The sequence below is a fragment of the Amblyomma maculatum genome, chromosome 11 (assembly GCF_055883805.1).
Source record: "Amblyomma maculatum isolate TAMU_Amacu chromosome 11, ASM5588380v1, whole genome shotgun sequence".
NCBI classification, from domain to species: domain Eukaryota; kingdom Metazoa; phylum Arthropoda; class Arachnida; order Ixodida; family Ixodidae; genus Amblyomma; species Amblyomma maculatum.
Genome location: NC_139354.1, coordinates 140,032,691 through 140,053,363, shown reverse-complemented (window position 1 = coordinate 140,053,363; position 20,673 = coordinate 140,032,691). Strand labels below are relative to the sequence as shown.

Genomic DNA, 20,673 nt, shown 5'->3' with positions numbered 1-20,673 from the left:
TGAGGACTAACTGCAAGGGGATAAACAGTTAGACTCCAAACGATTAACTGCAGGAGGAGTAACAGTTGCTCCCAAAGAGATTAACTGTTGATCCTTGAAAATAATCCCTAGGAGAGCAAATGTTACTCCCTTAAGGACTAACAGTTGATCCTCAGAAATGATCCCTAGGAGAGCAAATGTTGCTCCCACAGGATTAACTGTTTATCCTTAGAAATGATCTTTGGGGGAGCAAATGTTACTCCCACAGGATTAACTGTTTATCCTTAGAAATGATCTTTGGGGGAGCAAATGTTACTCCCACAGGATGAACTGTTTATCCTTAGAAATGACCCTTGGAGAGCAAATGTTACTACCTGAAAATTAACTCTTCATGCAATGAACAACTTTCAAAGGATTAACCATTAAACCACCGAGACCAACGTTTTAACCGCAAGCTGGTGATCCTCACCCACCTCAGACATGCTATAGGTATAGCTCTTGTTGACTGCACTTCACTCATCGCTGCATGAATGTGTTATAGCAATGCAAAAATGGACAGTTTAACTTCAATTCGAAAACCTTTCATTTCAATTATGAGGCCTTGTGGGTAATATTGAGAAAATTTGACATAAAACAAAAAAGGGGGCAACAGGGGGTAGTGACAATGTTAAGCTTGATAAACATTAGTAATCAAGAATGAAATTTTATTCAAAAAGTTTTTCAGCAATGCGCACAAGTGGTGTAGGCTGAAGGCCGCTGTTCACTTTAATAAGCCGGCACAGCAGGTCAAAAGACCGCTGTGCCTTTCTGGGAAACACTATATTGAAGGCCCAGTAAAGGGCCACTTGTGTTGCCAGCGCCGCCAGCAGGCTCGTTTCTTCGATAGAGATTGTCTCTAAGCATGCAAAAAAGTCTGTTGTGGCCAGGATGTCGCCCTGATGTACCACAGTCGGACTGTAGTGCATAGCAGCAGGGTCCTGAAAAAAAAAAAAGTACAAATCAGTTTACCAGGTAGCCTGTTTTGCAAAGCATTCCAAAAAATCCCATGCTAAAATCTCCAGCCCTCTAATATAAAGGAGCTTCCTGCAAGCTTGTGCTTGTTTACCACCAAATGATGACTTATTACAACTAATAAACTGAAACCAATTGTGGGCTACTTGGTGCATTTTTAACAGAAAGGAAAGGTTCCACAGTGCTAACAAAGACAAGTTCACATATAGACATGGGCAGGACAAGCACTGAACTCCATTTGGTCGCGCTTCTTCAAAACAGCAATTTTTTTTTTTGAAAAAAAAAAAAATTGTGCAAGTAAATGCCCACAAATGCCTGAACATCACCGGCAAGGCCATCCCTATCTAATGAAATTAAGAAGACAACTTTTACCACTAAATAGTAATACCGAGGTCTCACTGATGCAGTCTGATCCCAGCTTTTTGGTGAGAAGCTTCGAGCAACTCATGGGTGAAAGTGTCCCTGCTTCTGCTTAAAACCCCGATTTCTTTGAGCTTTGGTTCACACTTTGGCTTTAAACGACACAATTGGCAGTAGGCGGGTAAATGTAAATTTGGATTGTTTTTCGCACAACATTTGTGCTCTGCAGCCCGATCATTCACACATCGGCCAGTTTGGCCGAGGTATACCTTGGCCCAGGTTAAGGGGATTTGATAAATGACCCCGGCGCAACATTTGAAATTTGGCTTAAAGGCCCACTGTCCACCCTCCGGTCGAAATTTTTTTTTTCCGCGATGGCTGCGAGGCTTCGTCCCCACACCGCATGGCTGCAAAACGTTTTTGAAAAGAGTAACTAATAACGCAGTTACAGCCACCGCAGTCACCTAATTCTGTCTTGTTTCTCTCCTTCCGTTCCCTCGCAAAGGTTTTTCACTCTCCTGTCAGGTCGTCTAGCTTCCGCAAGACAAATTCCCCTTCCTCCTCCACGTTTGGCGGGAGGTGGGGCGTGGCACTCCGCGTGCGCGAAGAAAAAAAATGGGCGAGGCAGCGCGCCGCTGGATTCAGTCCAGCCGTGGTGAGGGAAAAGCGCGCAGCGAGCGGTAGACACCCATCCTTCACCCTCAGACAGCGAGACGGACCAATGGACGTCGTCTAAGCAAACACGTCATGGCTAACGGCGCGACGGGCCAGCGCGGGGACAGGGAAAGCTGGCTTCTCGAAGGAGAGCATGAGAGAGCTTTGATTTGTATTTTCGTTGCTTTGCGGCGCGCGTGTCACTGTAGCATTTTGCACAGACTATCTCCGGTACACAATAGAAGCATTGAGCTCCTTTGCTTAAAACGTCATACCCTGGACAGTGGCCCTTTAACATGCTCCTTAGAGCAGCCATTGGCATGTTTTCTTTTTTCTTCGCCCGTCACTCGTACACACGTTAGCCAATTTTTGGAGGGTGGAGAAGACCAATCTGATGCCACGCCCGCTGGCAACCTTCTTCAAATTATGAGCCACCTTATACACATAAGGTGCAATAACATCCTCTCATCACGAGGTCGTGACCAGACCTGTTGCAACAAAATTGGCTAACATGTGTGTACGAGTGACAGGCAATGAAAAAAGAAAACACGCCAACAGCTGCTCTAAGAAGCATGTTAAGCCGTATGTCAAATGTACTACTGGGGTCATTTATCAAATCCCCTTAACCTGGGGTAAGGTTACATCAGCCGTCAGACAAACTGACCGATGTGTGAATAATCGGGCAGCAGAGCACAAGCGGTCTATGAAGAGCAATCCAAATTTACATTTATCCATCCACTGCCTATAGTGGGATTTAAAGCCAAACTGCGAACCAAAGCTCACAGGTCCGTGTCTGTTTGTGAATTCGTCTCTGTTAGCGCTGTGGAACCTTTCCTTTTCGATATAACTAATTAGCTGACCAACCAGGCCATCTAAGCAAAACTGTGTCACTGGAATCAAGTAAACCCTTTCTCTGCATATCCTGTGGCACACAGTAAGAAATGAATTTTGACCATTATAGGCTTCATTGCTAACAGTACAGAAAGAACCACCACGAGCTTCCTAGGAAGTGCATGTACACTATATGCCTACATGTTTTCCCACTGAATTTAATCCTTGTGCCAGCATAATCTGTAAGCCGTATAATTTAATTCGAGTGCCAAGCATTTAATCAAGGCGCCAGTGTATTTAATCCAAGCGCCACCTTGAATAATGCCAGTGCCAAACAATTTAATCCGAGTGCCAACGCAATTAATACAAGCGCCAGTGAATTTAATCCGGGCGCCAACCAGTTTAATCCACATGTGGAAAATGAATGCGGTAGAGGACTCCAAAGCACAAAACATTAATTCCAAAAATAAATCGAAACTGAGTAAGCGAAGCGTCAACTTATAGGATGGCTTTCGTCAATATTATGACAAACATTGCCTTGATGCAAGTGTTTTAAAAAGCCGTTTAAAACTAATAATCTCGGCACTAAAATACTGCAGGGTCCCAGCGTTGTGGTTTACTAGCTCTATATATTCCAAGAGAACATATTAGCCCACAAATGTACGCACTGCTGATTACAAAATATATACAGAATTAAAATGCCTTTGATGAAAGAATTATTTGATCACACAATTAAATAAAGCTTTAATAAACCGTATCTAATTTACCAATATGTAATTTCATCAGCCAAACGTTATACATCCAATGCCAAAAAGTTACAAAGCAGACAGCAAGTTTTGCACCTCCGTTTACTCGGTGCCGAATTGTCTGTTTTTGTGCCATGTCAGGAGAATGGAGGAAAGCAAAGACACGTCAATTCACTATTAGAAATAGGTGTACTTTCTTTTGCAAGAAATAGAAATGTTTTCTCAAGAGCATAAAAAAAACTTTGCTAGAAACGCAGAAAAGAGATTTCAAAGCAGGCAGCAATCTTGGCGCCTCCGTTGTGTGTGCTGCATTGTCATCTGCATTTGCACGACGAAGTAGAGCCGGACGATGGTGGTGCGTACTCGTATACTATATAAGCAGGTGGTAGTCTGCATGTTTTCATTGATTTCGCATGAACTTTAACGCACATTATTTTCTTCCATGGAAGCTTCCAATGAGCAGGGCTCTGACATCCTAATCGGGCACCGAAAACTGGGACCGCCGTTCAAGCCTCCAGGTGCACCAAGAAGAAAGAACAGCAAAGTCTCCGAGCATGACAGGGCCAGAATTCTCGAAGTGTCGAGGCGTGGAGATGTGAAAAAATTGGCAGACACGCTGGGCATCAATTTAAAGACTGCGAGATCCATTGCAGCGAGCGATAGAGAAGCGTTGAAGAAAGGCGGAACATCGAAGAAATTCGGAAATGAGGTAGTAACGACTCTAAAGAATATTGTGGATAACAACCCTGCTTTCACGCTGAAGCAAATAAAGCAAGCGGTGGAAGAAGAATTTTTAGGAATCGCCATCAGCACAAGTGGCATTGATTGTCTACTGGATTCGCACGGTTACTCCATGAAGTTGGTGACTCAGAGGCCGACTGACCGCAACAGAGACGACGTGAAACGCAACCACAAAACATACGCGCAATGGCTACAGTGAGAAGGACCTCGCTTGTGCAGGTTTTTCGTCGATGAGACTAACTATAACATATGGTGGTCAAGGAGCTTCGGTCGTGCAGTTAAGGGACAGCCTGCGGTGCAGACGACGACTGGCACCAAAGGAGCAAACCTTAACATTATCACCTGCATGTCAGCAAATGGTGTCATACATTGGACGGCCGTCGACAAGGTTCACTGGGTCGTGTTCAATGAATTTTTGAGCGACATATCAGCCCATGTCGAAAGTGAAGAACCTGGTTCTGAAGCGGTTTTTATTTTTGACAACGCTCCAGCTCACAGTCGTGCGGAACAGGCAAGCCTGACCAGTCAGATGCACTCAATCAAGCGGCTGCCTCCTTACGACCCGTTTTTCAACCCTAAAGAGGAAGTGCTTTCGAAGTTCAAGTCGGAAGTCAAAGCTTTCCTCAGCGAGCAGATGGACCTGGTGCTAATCACTCCTCCCGAAATGACTAAAAAGGACCATCGGCGCAGTTTGTTGCTCGACGCTGCCCGACACTCTATGCAGCAAATACAAAGAAAGGGTAGTGTGTGCTGCTTTCGACCGCTATAATTTTTCTTTTATATGGGCAGCTTTGCATGAAAACGATATGTAGAAAGTGCCGAGTTACACTTAGACCTGCCTAATATCTCCCAGAAAATAAAATTGCATTTCAAAGTCGGCTACTTCTATGCTTGTACGTGCTTATAGTTTGTTGGCAACCTACACCACTAGGATTGCCGCCCAGGCAAATTAAGTACCATATTAAGTGGCCATAGTGAGAGGCCAGTAGCTATTCCTGGCCTCGGTTGTAAGCTCCACTGTACATAGTTTCATTCACTCTACAGTGTCGCGGCCAGACTGAATGCAGGGGTGCGCTCGCTCTTTCCGTGGTAGTGGTCGTGTAAAGTTTAAAAAGCGGGGAAATGAGGTAATGTTTCTCTGCCTCTAATTCTTCACGCCTGAACCAACTGTGCTTTACACTAATCCTTTTCTGCTGGTGGTGTTAAATCATGATTAGAAATGCAAATACATTTCTGCACCGGTTGCAATTTCATAAAAACAGCCGGCTGTTGTGTGAAGGTTGCACTTGCCATCAGCATGCAGATTCAGTGCTTATGACAACCCATGATAAGCAGCAGTGCTTAGCAAGCCAATTAGAAGATGACAGTCATATTTATTCACTTGCCATGAGTCTAAGTTAACAGCTGCAAGAGACGTGTCACAAACCGCATTTTTTTCAGCTGCGCGTGGTTCTTGGTTGTTGCAAGACATAAGAACGAAGCGAAATAGTGCATGCGGATGTGACGCTTATTCATCGCATGGTCTGCAAAGTGATCTCAATTTAGATTTATTTCTGGAATTCATGTTTCGTGCTTTTGAGCCCTCTACCGCATTCATTTTTCACATGTGGATTAAATTGGTTGGCACCTGGATTAAATCTGCTGGCACTTGTATTAATTGCGTTGGCACTCAGATTAAATTGGTTGGCGCTGACATTATTCGAGTTAGCGCTTCGATTAAATATGCTGGCGCTATGATTAAATTCTTGGCACTCGAATTAAATTACACAGCGCTTAGATTATAAAGCCTGTGGCCTTCTCCTGTCGTTCTAGTCAAGAAGAAGGAATCTTTCAACTGCGATTGAGTTTACTGTGTGCAATTTCTTCAAGTTCGATAGCAATTGGGATTCATTAAGGCTCTGGACACAATAGCCTTTGAAATTAGTATGCAAGAGTATGCAAAACAATGTAATACAATACTGTGTATTTATTTTCTTCAGCCTGACACAGTTTCACTTATGCAAGAAACAGAAGTAATGTCAAATGCACTCCAAGAGCAGAAATAAAATGCTCCAGGCATTCTATTGAAAAATATGAACATATTGTGCTTTATAAACTTACAGAATGGTGCACGATGCTTTCAATCCTTTCTTTCACGAAGCTTGGCAGAACACACAGAGCTGCCGTGACTGTTGCCTCTGAAAGAGTTACAAATGAATTTCAAATATGGTCACATGAAATATGTCAGCAGAAAACCCACACCAAATTGAATAAAAAATTTTATCCTTATTACGGGTCACAGCATGCTTAAGTTTGAAAGTCCTGGCATAACCAGGTCTTTACTGCACACTACATGCATACTATAATGGTCCCTTCGAAGGCACCATAGCAGACTCATTTTTGTACTGCACAAGAGATGCTTTAGAAGATATAGGAATATAATATAATGCAATGTCTTATTTTGTATACTTTTTCACCTCCTTCTAGAGACTTGTTTCAGAAATTCATAAAATTGGGGAGGGTTTTTCTTTGAATTTTTAACATAACCACAGCATTTGAAAATGCCAAATTTAGGGCGATATTTCTTGTGCTCCTTTATAATATACAGCAATGAAAGTGCACACTCCCAGGGCATCTATATGCTAATGTATTCTGCAAATTTTGTGAACATTTGCTTAATATTTCATAAGAAAAACATTTTTGAAAATAGCCTTCAAAACTTCAATTAGAAACTTCTGCCAGTTTTGAAGCTTTTCTAGGAGGTGACACTGCCTCACAATGGCATAAACAAGCCTGACAGATCTTTACTTGCCTGTACTTATAACATGCATAAAACATCCATCATGGCTTTAATACCTTAATTATTGTGCCACTGAAAATTTTCAAAACTGAGTTGTGTGTGAAAACGTTGCCTCTGACACGCCATTGTTGATAATTTTTTCTTACATATTAGCTTTTTCACAAAATGAAGTTCACTATTGGTCTGCTTAATTAACACATACAATGTAAACTAAAAGAGAAAACTAGAATCAAATATTTGGGCAGTTAGACTTCTCAACGAATCACCCTACCACAGTATCTGAAGGATTAAAGATGGTCAGAATGCATTACTTTCCTCAGCAACATCATTCCCTATTTCATTTCAAGTTCTAGCCTGCCTTGCTCCTCAGCTTAGCTGTGGATCGTGTATTAGTCAACTCCCCAGTTCAGAGTTACTATCGAAAAAATTCGCAAGCCAAATCCATGGAAGCATTTATGTACACAGTAAAGAGCTAAGTATGAACTGTGATTTTCACATCACAGCTTAATCGGCTGCCCTGTCTGTCAGGGATATTAACTTTGAAAAGGGCTAACAATGTCAAACATATAGTCACACTATCCTTCCTAAAAAGCTCCTTCAATGTGTCACCTACTGATGAGGGGCACAGCATCATAACCACAAAAATTTAGCAGCACATTTTCTCATCTCTTAATTTTTACACTCCAAACTACAACAGCCTGGAATAAACACGACCTTCTATGCTAGAAAAACTGGTTTCGTTATCATTCACGCTTGAGACAGCTAACTCTTGGTGTGGGAAGCTGCAATACCTAGGGTATGCGCATGTAAACAGGCCCGGTCCGACGTTAAAATGGCATTGGGTCTATGGCATACACTAAGGCATGTGTGTTTAAGCCCTCCTTAGAAGACAATAATTCGTTCTACGAGATCACACCTGCCAGTCAGTGCCTCAGTGGCACCAATGTGCTCCTTCTCACGTCTTTACAGAATAATTCATTCCCCCCCCCTCCCCCACGCAATGCAGTAAGCCATGTCAGATAAGCAGTATAATATACATACCATATACTGTAGCTTCTGAGGCACCAGCGATGTGTGAATCAAATTCCTGAAGAAAGCTCTCCAGGTGGCGCTTCTTTCGTGCTGCCTGCACAATCTTTTCTTTTGCCTTAGCCAACACCTCCTCCAGATGTTTCAGGATTGGCACATTCGTAATCATCTCAAACTCTAGCTGAACCTGAAATGTTGAAAATATGAGTATAAACAGCAGCATTAAGATATATCTCACATCGGTTGCTTTTGCATACAACAAAACATTTTAGCACAGGTCCGACACACAAGCTGTCATGATAGGGAATTTCCTAAAATTAATTTGCAGGCATGCTCATGCAGATGCAAAGCAAATAAAAAATTGCTTCGCGCTGGCTTGCATTTCTTGCAATACAGCAATACACTGAGCAGGGACAGGCTATTAAGCCACAAAGAAATTACTCAGTATAGCAGAATTAGAGCAGCAAATAAAAATAGCCAAGCGTGGAGTCGCCTCACGGTAAACTGAGACCCGACACTTTAATTCTAAAATTCAAACTGTGTGAGAAATTTGGTCAGGACTGCACTGAAGGAAAATTAGATAAATTTGAGCTGAATTCTCTGTACATTTAGACTGTCCCGCTAACACCTGATTGGTTTGTAGAATTTAATGTCCCCATGCAGCTCTGGCTATGAGGGACATCATAGTGGACAGCTCCACATAATGTCCCTCACCTGGCACACCTACTTAATGTGCACCTACATGTGCACAGTAACTGTGCACACTTTTGCATTTCACTTCCACTGATACGGAATGCAAAGTATATCCACTGCAACTGAAGAATGGCATGTGCAGAAAAAAAAGGCAAACAGAAAGGAAAAAGAAGAAAATCTCTTGCTATGCTGACTGATGTCCTATTCTTTACTACAAGGACTTACGATCATGCTGAATGAGAAGGCAGGATATTCCTGCAGGATTGTTTCCACAGATGGATCTTCACAAGAAATCCAATTCCTTCGGTTAGTGAGTGTTCGTCGCATTGAATCAACTATGTATTCCATGTTTGGACGAGCTTTTAAAAGCTCTTTCTTCATGCCTTGAATGTGGCAGGATATGGTTTCATCATCTTCTGCGGCACCCAGTGCAGCTGCCTGCATGCAAAAGTAACTCATTTCACACTTCACACCAGTATGCTGGATGAATAAGGCCTACAAGAAATATAAATGCATACCACAGATGGCCTTGTGACACGCTGCGTGATTTCTCCTGCAATCAAGCCTTCTGGCTGAACAACTTGTTTTTTTTTTTGATGGTGCAGAGGCTTCCTCTGCTTCCTGCAGTCTTATTTTCCTGCGCTCGTATTTCGCTTTAAAGCGTACAGCTTCCCGCCAAGAGTCCTGCGTTTAAAACATCACACACAAAGAAAATATTACTATGTGCAGTGACAACAGCGCAGTGCAATATTTTGGTAACAGTGATGTTGCTGAAAACAAATTACAAATAAACATTCACTAACACATAGGTCGGCACCATGAGGAGGGGCTCACTCACACTCATGCCCGGTCCTGTTCATGGCCACACACTCACACTCATGGCCGCTCCCATTCATGGCCACTCACTCACGACCACTGCGTGAGTGTGAGTGAGGCAATATTAGTGCACTCATGAGTGAGTGCGCTGAGTGAGTGCGCTGACCGATGCAAGGAAGTATTAGAATAGCACAGATAGGTTTACACACGCTAAAAAAGCATCATGCAGGACATTACGATATTGGTTACTTCTGCGCTTTTGGCTCAGCAGTTAATTCAGTCTATTGGTGCCACCGTGTTGTTAGGATTGTAGCCGTTTTTATATATAAAAAAAAACAAACTTGTTAGGTCCCATTTCTGCGGCAAAATCATCACTCTGTATAAAAAATAAACCAAAATTAGAGCTACGAGATCTGTTCTAAGCGATGGGTCCGGCGTCAAAGTAAGCTGTGATTTTGGAAACGATAAACATGCTAAACGTCCGTTTCATGTAGATCGGTTTCACCTGCTGACATTGCGATCATCATCAGCCTGCAACAGGACATAGTGTATGTCTAGCCTCAAATGGTTTGAGCAGAGTCACTGTGCTCGCTCTGCATGCGAACACTGACGAACACCGGGACGTCCTCTGATGTGCGGTCACGTGGGAGAAGTTGCCGCGGCAGAGCTCAAACTATTTGTTCTAGTTAAATTGAATCTTGCACTCAATCTGAAAGCGCACTGATTGTAATATCAATGCATTCCGTATTGTTAGCACTATCGCGAGAAATCCCGGATTCCCTATGCAAACATCAAGCAACCCTGCATGCTGACCTTGCGTGTCGGTCGAATTGTACCTGCTGCATAAGCGTCGCATGCAAAAGCACTGATCAAAAATTACACTGCAACATCGACATCAATATTTTCGTTTGGCGCAAGTATGCTATCTCAGTTTTCCGCATGCCGATTTTATTCATCGCAGCTTTGGTAGCGCAGCCAAGAAGTACAGAGATCGAGTATAGCTGTAGTTTTCTAGAAGATTGGCTTCTAGAGCTCTGCATAGTATAGCCCTTTGTTTTCCAGTTAATGAACATTTTTTGACAATACCGCATTCCTGGAGCGGATGAAACACGGTGAAGTTTGCCGGGTCGGGTCGGCCCATATATTTCACCTCGCTCAACTTCGGTTCCCCGACGCGTGCTCTCGCTGCTTCATGCACTTCCTTTTTTCCCTCTCTATCTATACTTCTAGCCCTGGCTTCTTTCTTTCTTGCCTATTCCTCCATCCATCTTGGTAAAAGCTCGTTTTTCGCCACAGCACTTCTCTTATGTATCGCATTAAAGTCCTATATCTGATAATTCGGCAACAAATAAATAACGGTCAAAGAACACCGAACGCGACCCGTCGCCGAGCACGGCGAGCACCCTGACCATAAGACCGCTTTTGAGGAAGTGAGCTGTGAAACATACCGCCCTCAAGTTGTATCACACCCAGCTCACAAAGACGACTGTAAGCAGGCTACCGGGAACGCTAGCCCGCTAGCTCCCTTCCGCACGCCAGCTAACTAAACAGGAGAAGCGAAGGACGCCGCCCTACTGCTGCTCACTGATCATGTGGTTAACATTAGCTTCGGGCTTATTCATGCCATTCAAAAAATTACTACATATGCCTGACGCCTTCATTTAAGGCTTCATAGATCGCTTGTGTTGCTGTGCATTCCTTTTGAACTGAGCGTTCGCATGGCAAGGGCATGAGGGCACTGCAAAGCGCCAACCAAAAAAGGTATGCGACATTCTAAACTGAAATAAAAAGAAAATTATGCACTGAAGATTGCCTCCTTTTTATACGAACGAATGAAAGAGAATAGGAGAATAGGTTTCATTCAAGCATTTTATTTGAGAAAGCCATAGCTGGAATTCTCAGAGTTATGGCCCTCATATAAAGTTCTCTAATCATTCAGTTTGCCTTTCTTTGTTTTCTTTGCTTTGGATGTATTATAAAGGCACCCCTAACAGCGGTTACTTTGAACGAGGCTTTCACTAACAGTCGCAAGTCTTTAGATTTGACGACTGGTGGTGGTAGTGGAAAAGGAAGGAAAAGAGTGCTGCCGGCCGCGGCAACTCCTACATAAAATCTGAAGCAAGTGAGCTGCGATCAGCGGCAAAGCAAAGGGATAGGGAGAGTATAGCGAGGGGATGTGCAGAGGGGAGTGACAGCAAGAAAGGACACGGGGAGCTTTGTACATTATTTCCAGTTTGCCTTTCAAGCACTGCAACATCGCAATAATTGCCCTGATATTTGGCCTGCAGCCTTTTTACTTCTCGTAGAAGAGACCATTTATTTTGTCAGTTAATGGAAACACTATGGATAGCAGTCTAGAGCAGCAATAAATCAAATTGTATAGCATGATAAGGACAAAGTATATACAAGCAATTGATCATTCTGCAACCAGTACAGCACAGACCACGGACTGACGTAATACAACTACTTGAAAGGTCCTATAAAAATGGCTGTTGATTTCAACTCACGCCCGACAGCCGAAAGGTCTCAACAGATGTGGAACAGGCCGAGCTCAGGCTTTCCGGTGTGCCCTGGTCGTTGCAGTGCATTAGTCGGATGTCATTTCTTTAAAATTCTCGCCATGCCTAATTGTTGTCTTCTGCATTTATAACGGCCTGCTTTTAAGGGACATAGACTGACGTTGGCTTTTACTGATGTGTTAATTAACAAAGATAGAACTGTTGTTTGCTGGCATTTCATTAAAGTTATATATACCATACCATAATCGGACCAAAACGGGGATATGGTAAGAGAGGAAAGGCAAAAGTCCCTGTCCTTTCTTCCTGTCGCTCAACCGTTTTCTTTTCCCTGTTCCTTGCTATTCCTTCATTTCCGCCGCTCCAGTTCAGGTCCTTCTGGTGATTAGATAGCAGATATTGGTGCTGGCGAACATCTTTTTACTTCCGTTTTTGTTTATGTGAATAAAACCACTTACTACTACTGTATTCCTACTACAGGGAAGGCAAAATATTTACCAGATATATCACTGCCATCGGCTGTATTCACAAGCAAAATGCGATCATAACCACGTGCTGCCAACTCAGCAGCCCTTTCAGAGAACTTTCATCCCGTGATCGCATATCGTTTATAAATGCACCGGTGCGGGGGATGGTCACAGCTGGCACTTCTCCAGCCTTTGGATGCAATGGACGGACAGACCCCGCGAGTATGAGCATTTAAAGGCTTTCGCCTTAATATCAATCACCTGGGGTTCTTCCAAGAGTTACTCAGACCAAAATCCCATACGTTTAATTGCCAGATGAGCTGATGCAAACAAATCAAGCCCTCTCTTACTACCCTTTCCTATGCTGTTCTATTCTAGTCATCAAGCCCACTCCACTGATGCAGCAAGAGAGAGAGAGCACCTAATCACTTGCGATTTGTGACATACTACAAGAAATGCCTAAAGTTTTAGAGCACAGCTCTTATGTGTCCACTCGGTGGTTGAGCCACGTTGCCATTGCCAGTGTAACCAAGTGAATGACAGTCACGAGCCAAAGAGACTTTCTCAGAAGAGAAAGAAGTGCCAGGAGTTCTGCCCACTTGCTAGGGGCTCTTCTTTCTCTTCTTCTAAGAAATTTCCTTTGACTCGTGAGCAAATAAAGAGTGCTGTGTAACTGCACAGGCACACATACATACATGTATACATACATACAAGCATCTCTCAAATTCTTTGCCTGAATGTATTTCAAAAAATGCTTCAACTGCTATGCTCCAATTTTGCATTAGAAATTATTGCAATCTTCCTTAACACTTTTTGTTCTATTTTTCCCAAGACAAAATTTTATAAAGGACAATTAGCCAGCCATGCCAGCAGCATGCACTGTACCACGGACTCTACCATCAGTAGCACCCAAGGGCCCCCTTGCAAAGCTAGTGCTGTCACTAAGAAATAGAGAAGGCGTTACTGTCACACCCAGAATGCTAAGCCACCCCGTTAAGAAAGTTCAGGGTCCATACAAGGTTAGTTTGAGGAGCTTCAGCTGCCTACTTACATAGCCAGTACCGGACGCATCAGCCAGGTTAGGGTAACTGGTAACCAGAGCTTGAGCAGCCTCTGAATACAGCTTTCCAGGGTACCTAGAACAGTGAAAACAAACATATAAGAGAGTACACAGTGACAATGTTCTTTTGTAGGCTTATGAAGCTATTTTAATTTTAGATGCTGTCAGCTTAGGTATGAAAACTAGGGGGACTGTTAAGTAAGCATCACCTTTAACGATAGTATGGCACAACAGCAATTCCTCTTGTCCAAACATAAACATGCGCTTCTTTCATGAGCACAATCATGTAAAAGGCCACGCCATGCAAATATAAAGCCCCGCTTCAATCAAGCCCCATGAACGTGCCTGTGTGGCCTACCAGTAGCACGACTGACTTGCAGCCCAAAGGTCAGGAGTTTGACTCCCAAATAACTCCAATTTCCTTTTCAGTGCAATCATTTTACCATATGCTTCCACGTCCTAATGATGTCACATTATGATCTTGTAATCACTACTTTTACAAACTTCTCAAATGCACTGCTCCACATGCGATAAAGCCATCTTTTCGGCCAATCCAAATCCACTAATGCTGCCATCAATGCAGACACCATTTTCTGAGACATGAGCTCCTCAATGCTAGCATTAAATGGCTCATGGCCATGCAAGTTTGTAACCCAAATCACTCCACTCTCCCCTAAATAGCCCAGTAAAATTCTTGCAAACAACTCACATGCTGTACAAACAAAGATCATGATATATCCACTGAACCACCCGGTTCCGGGATGCAAAGTGTGTGCCTTCCTTGTGTCGCTTAATAGCTGCTTCTATATCACGTGGCACAGCTGGAAGGCTGTACGCCAATCGGTATGTGGCCGTTACTTGAGCCTGCTGCTCAGCTGCCTGTGGCAATTCTCTTTCAAGCACATCTGCAATCCTACAGTGGTAGACGGAAAGAAAAAGCATCATTACATAGTGACAAACATTTCCATTATTTTGGCTCTAACTGTATTGATCACAAGGGGGCACACAACTTGGACACTTTTCACTGCTGCATGACGTTCTAGTATTACTTAAAATAAACCAAAATAACAGTTAATATTGCGGTCATTTCACATCAAATGTACCAGACACTGCGCTTCACTAATCCGATTTGTTACAAAAAAAAAAGTGATAGGAACTTATCCTAGTATGTACACTCAAAGCCTGAACACTTATTTGTGAGGTGAGCAGGGTTTGAACATTTAGAAAAGGTGAGAAACCATGCAGGCAGCGAGGTCGCGAGGGGGATGCGGTCCGCACCGGGTGCAGCACTCAGGGGGGTGCAGCTGGACGGTGAGAGGGAGGAAGGGGTGGGGAGCAAAATGAATTAGTGTGTAAAGACGCGATAAGGCGTGCATTGGTGCCTCTGAGACACTGACTGGCAAGTGTAGAACGAATTATCTTTTTTTTTGTGAGGAGTACTTGAAAACACATGCTTAGTCTACGCCAGAGACTCCACGCCATTTTAACATTGGACCGGGCCTGTGTACTTACTATCATGAGCAATATGAGCAGGAATAGCCTCGAAACCCACTTTGCTGCGAAACGGCAGCTGATTGCTAGGCGCTAGCGATGATAGGATAGGATAGGAAATATGTTAATTTCTCTAGGAAGGTCTTGCGCTAGAGCAGAAGAGGTCCATCTTCCTTCTTCTCACAGGGTCGGTGCCCCTATTCCAGGGCTCCGCTGAGCTTCGCTGCTCGCTGGGCGTGCTGGATCAGACCTAGTTGGCTACCCAGATCGCCGCTGGAGAGCCGGCTCTCCCACTGTTCCGCACTCAGGTCTTTACGAAAGCTATCGTTATTTTTACATTCCCACATGATGTGGTATAACGAAGGTTTGCTACCACACCATGGGCAAGCGTCCCGATATTGCGACAGGTAAATCTTGCTAAGGATATGCAGGTTTGGGAATGTTCCTGTCTGCAGTCTTCGCCAGTACACTGCCTCTTGTTGTTTTAGATCCCGATGAGGCAGCGGATAGCGGATCCGTACCCCCTTATAGTAGTTCAGAATGTCTGAGTACGTAGGGCCGACTCGCTCGGGTAGGGCGCTTATGGATTACGGACAGTGGTGTCTCAAGTACTGCGCTTAATATCGCTGTTTACTATCTTTTTTTTTTCTTTTCTGATGTGGGCGTGCGTGTGTCAAGCATGCTCTAAACGAATATTTTCTGGTCAACGTTTTAAATTGGCCCACATAGAAAATAAAGGGTTAACAGTGGTATTTGTCGCAGAACTACAGACAGCACGGTCAGCGACGTGCGCTCCATAACCGCCTTATCACAGCTGGCGGCCGGCGTCTTGCAGTCAGCTGCCGCTTTTGCAGCAACGCTAGCAAGGCGGGAGTGCCAACAGCTAGGGGAACCGCGGCGCCCTTTCTACTTTGTTTCGGACAGCGGCAGCACCACCTAACGCCCCAAGTGGGTTTCAAGGGCCATGCGCTGGGGTGTTCCTGCTCATATTGCTTGTGATAGTGGTGCGTGTACCCTGGAAACACCTGCATTAACCCGATACCCATCGAAAACCCCTGCGCGAGACGCACCTCCACACCGCCTCTTTTTGTTTGTGTGTAGTTCACTCTCCTTTCCCAAGCGAGGGCCACTGGCAGTATATCTATCTGGTAGTCTTTTGTCTTGTTCATTTATCTCCTGTCTTTCTCACTCCTCGACCCAATCACACATCCACCTCACACTTTCAAAGCGCCAAAAGGCACGGAATGCCTTTTGCTCAGTTGAATGGAAAGTCTGATCACTACAGAGAAATTAAAAGGGAAGTTGTGATCTGGTGCTTAAAAGCGGAGACGAGGGGGGAGGGGGGTGCCTCCGGACCGGGTGCGGGTGACCATAGCGACTTCACTGCATGCAGGCGCGGCTCAATAAATATATACAGATTCAAAATTTTCCAAAATACACACACATTAATTTCACAGTGAAATGGTCCAAGCATAAATACAAACAGCGGATTAAGCAGAGCAGTTTACTGCCTTTCACTTCTGAATTTTTCATCGAGATGCTGCCTTAAGTGAGAAAATAACTTCTGAAGTTGGGCCCTCACGCTGCAAGTTGTGTCATCTAATGCCTCTGCACTGCAAACCACGACACCCAGAATGGCACAATACTTAGGGCAGGTGGTTATTTCATGGCAGTTTCAATTTTCTGTCCCTCATTGTTGTGCACCTTTAGCCTTGAAGCTAAAGAAGATACTGCATGACATTCAGCAGCTGGTATATATGCTATTGAGATTGAGGGGATTGAGAGGCCTTGGCGACCTTGGCAGAGCAAAGTGTGCCACTTGCATAGAGGTGAAGAGCCTCTTCTCAAATTCAACTACTCATCTTTCCAATGCTTGAATGAAGTGCTAACCTCACTTGAGAACAATAACAGTGCAGATGGTGTCGTGTTCTGTGGTGAAGAGGTGTGAAGAGATGAAGCAACTTGCCGCACTATAGCTGAAATTCAAAAACTATTGTCTCACTTGAAACAAACAGTCTCTTGAAAAATTCAGAAATGAAAGGTAATAACCTGTTCTGCTTAACCTGCTAAAGTTTACTTTGTTCACATAAAGGTGAAATGAGCGGGTGTTTATGACTCAAAACACACTTCCTTTTTGTAACTTTAGTATCTTTTATCTTGATGTACACATTTTTATCACCTGTAACAGTAGGAATAAAAAAAAATTTAAAACTTCTACTAATTATTGAACAGTATGCCTGGTTTCTCGAATTTAGGGGGAAATTGTTTTTCGGCAAAATACTTCGGCTAGCATATTTTTAGTTTGTATCTTTTTTTAAAATTTGAGACGGTCAAGTGCAATGTCAGACATTTGTCGAAGAATGATCCAATGGTAAAAGAGTACCCACCGAACCTGACTGTTCTCGCAGACTTTTATCTTTGTCCGGTCCTGCGCAACAAAGTTTTCCGGCATTTCGCAAAATACCTGGAAATCTTCATCAAAGACCTGGGGGAAACAAGATTATGGCATTTAAATAGCGAACTGATAATCTAGAGTGGAACCCTTCAACACAAGTGTCGCATTACTGTTCAAAGAATATTGCACGCCTGTCGCGTCGAATTTCAAGATCTCACCAGGCTACATGCTGAACATTTAGGACAGCAGTGACAATAAAAATACTGCAAACCTTAGCAGCACTTCATATTATGTGACAGTACCTCAATGACAACATGCAATTTAGCACAAAAGCTCAGGCTTTTTTTTTTTTTTTTGGGGGGGGGGGGCAATGATGTTTTTACATTTTTACGTGCATGAATGACTGCACTAAGGCACATACGTGATTTATTCAATTTGTATTTTTTTTTATAGGACACGCAAGAGGCGATTTTTCTCGGGGCACAACATCCAGATTACTGCTGCGTAGAAAACAACGATGAGCGGCCAGTGGCGTGGGATGAAGTATAACAGACAATTTTGCTAGGCTATGAATGTCCGGATAAGTGCTTTCGAACGAATACATGAAAAGCACTCCATGTACATGGACTACATACCTGTCTGAAGTGTTAAGGCGACGTGCATTTTCAATACTGGTAGGCCTTTGTTGCGACGCAAAATTCCTATTAAAAGGAAAAGTTCTAATGCACGATGCATAGGGAAGCACAAGCGTGCCGAGATATATAAGCTTTATATTGCATGTAAACTGTCAACGCGCTCTGTACGCGCTGTAGCAAAAGTGTGCTGCTTGAGAAGAGGCCCACACACATTTGCATGAGGAGCACCCAACCGAAACGAGAAAAGAACCGGCGCCGGGCTTGTCACGAACCTAAAATGTAAATAAGTTAACATAATTACTCACCCTGAAGACGAGGGTGGCGGCGTCGATCCCTCTGAAGATCTCGTGGCCCTTTATGCGCTCAATCAGCTCGTTGCGTGCTAATGTCTCATTAAAAGATACAACAAAATTCCTCTCATGGAATGACACTAGGCATTTAGACGTCATGTTGAGTGCTGACCGCAAACGTCCGGAACCAACCGAACCAACACAGCCGTGCGTCGCCCACAAAGCGTGACTGGTGACTGTGAGCATGGCACAAAAAAAATAGGGCAATTTGGCGCGAAACATGACATCCAACACCTTGTATTGGCTTCATGAGATTTCTGGAAAGCCAGCCTTTTGTGTTGCAGCTAGATATCATAATGTCGATAATGTCATTGCAAAAGAAAAATAATATAAATTACTTTCAAGTTAACTTGTTTTCTATGTGGCATGCTGTGATCTTTTTAGCATGTTTATTTTCAACATTTTTTTTTTCAACGTATTTTTTTTCGACAACCAGACAAGCGCCTGTTTACTTGTGCGGATTTCTTTTTTTTTTTTTTATAACACACTATCTTTTAATTCTGTTCACTTCAGTGGTTACAGTCACGGTGCTCTGCATTGTCGAGTGGAGAGGGGAGTTAATTCTCATGGTCTCGTGGTTTATGCATGGCGGAAGAAATACCTTGGTTTATGCTGCCGTTTATGGCCGCAATAGTGGCTATATCAACTTGTTCAGATCCCGACCGTCGCTAACATCTGCGGCTGGCGCGGCTTTCCGGTGCATACGGCATTTGCGAGTTATCATTGTGATCTTGCGGTTTGTGAATGCAACAATATGGACGTGAAGTACTGCCCGAGGTGCCCATTCTTCTCGTTCCAACTGACGAAAGTTATCACGCACATAGGATTAGCTCACAGTGCAGATGCGAACTTCAGTGTTTTCTGCGGCATCGGAGGCTGTGCGAACACGTACTCAAATTTTGCATCCTACAGATCGCATCTGTATCGTCGCCACCGAGATGTGCTTGAAGAAAACGGCAGCACGTTAAGGCATGGATGCACTAAGAAGCCAAACGAGATAGATTCAGAAATGCCCGATGACGAGCCTCTTTCACATGAAATGGACTGTACGGACACAGTGGACAGTGGTAGCGGCCACCCTCAGAAAGGACGACCTTCGGAGAATGATTGTTCATCCCAACAAACAACCCAGCATGACAGATTCAGCAACTTTTTGAGCCAGGCGAAATCGACCCTTTGCAACTTCTTTTTCGTCGTCACTGAAGAGCACAGCTTGCCCCATGCAGCGGCTGAGGAGGTGTTCTCTGAACTGCAGCTGGTTTTTGAGGTGGTGTTGAAGGCTTATGGCAAAGAGGTAGCACGTGCTGCAAAAACATCAACAACAGAACTACAACAAATGCTGAGCTGCTCATTTATGTCTGACATCTTCAGTGAAATTAAGAGCAAGTACAGGCGTGACCAATATGTGGAAGAGAATTTTCCTTTTGTTCCTCCTGAGGAACAGCTTTTGGATGGCACTGCAAAGTACCATTATGTCCGTTTGCCCAAACTGCTCACTGTACTGTGTGAAATCCCCGACATTGCAGCCCATTTAATAACCCCTGTGTTTAAAAACAGCGCACCGTCTGTCTACAGAGACTACACTGATGGTGCAGTGTACAGAGAACATCTTCAAGATGCAATTCCAGAGAGGAGCACACACACAATACTTCTTTTGTTTTATACGGATGAAATTGAAGTTGTAAATCCTCTGGGAGCAAAACGAGGAAAGCACAAGCTGCTTGCTGTATACTGCAGCTTGTTGAATCTTCATGTAAAGTATAGATCCAAACTTGAGAATATATATTTGGTTCTGCTTGTTCGATATGTTCATGTGAAGATGTATGGCCTCAGCGATGTGCTGCAACCATTACTGGAAGACTTGAACCAGTTGTACACAAAAGGTCACACCTTTTGCTTAGAAGGACAGGAGATAAGGGCTACAGTCATTGTTTTCGGCTTCTGTGGAGACAACCTTTCTATGAACCGCTTGGGTGGATTCACCTGTTGCTTCAGCCATGGACGAGTCTGTAGATTCTGCATGGTGTCTGTGAAACATTTGTCACTAAAAACATCTGAAATGATGTGCCAGTCACGTATACTAAGCAGCCACCAGTCACATCTTCAAGCAATCACAGTGA

At 43.7% G+C, this 20,673-nt stretch overlaps 1 pseudogene across 1 annotated transcript; it reads right to left on the bottom strand.

Annotated features, from left to right (window-relative positions):
* Positions 1-334: 334 nt before the first annotated feature.
* Positions 335-18,897, bottom strand: LOC146175078 (uncharacterized; annotated as a pseudogene). Its single transcript, XR_014702346.1, has 9 exons — positions 18,509-18,897; positions 17,561-17,670; positions 14,392-14,595; positions 13,674-13,758; positions 9,342-9,507; positions 9,049-9,261; positions 8,143-8,317; positions 6,423-6,499; positions 335-956 (listed from the first exon to the last, which is right to left on the bottom strand). The product of XR_014702346.1 is annotated as an uncharacterized LOC146175078 (transcript).
* Positions 18,898-20,673: the final 1,776 nt, after the last annotated feature.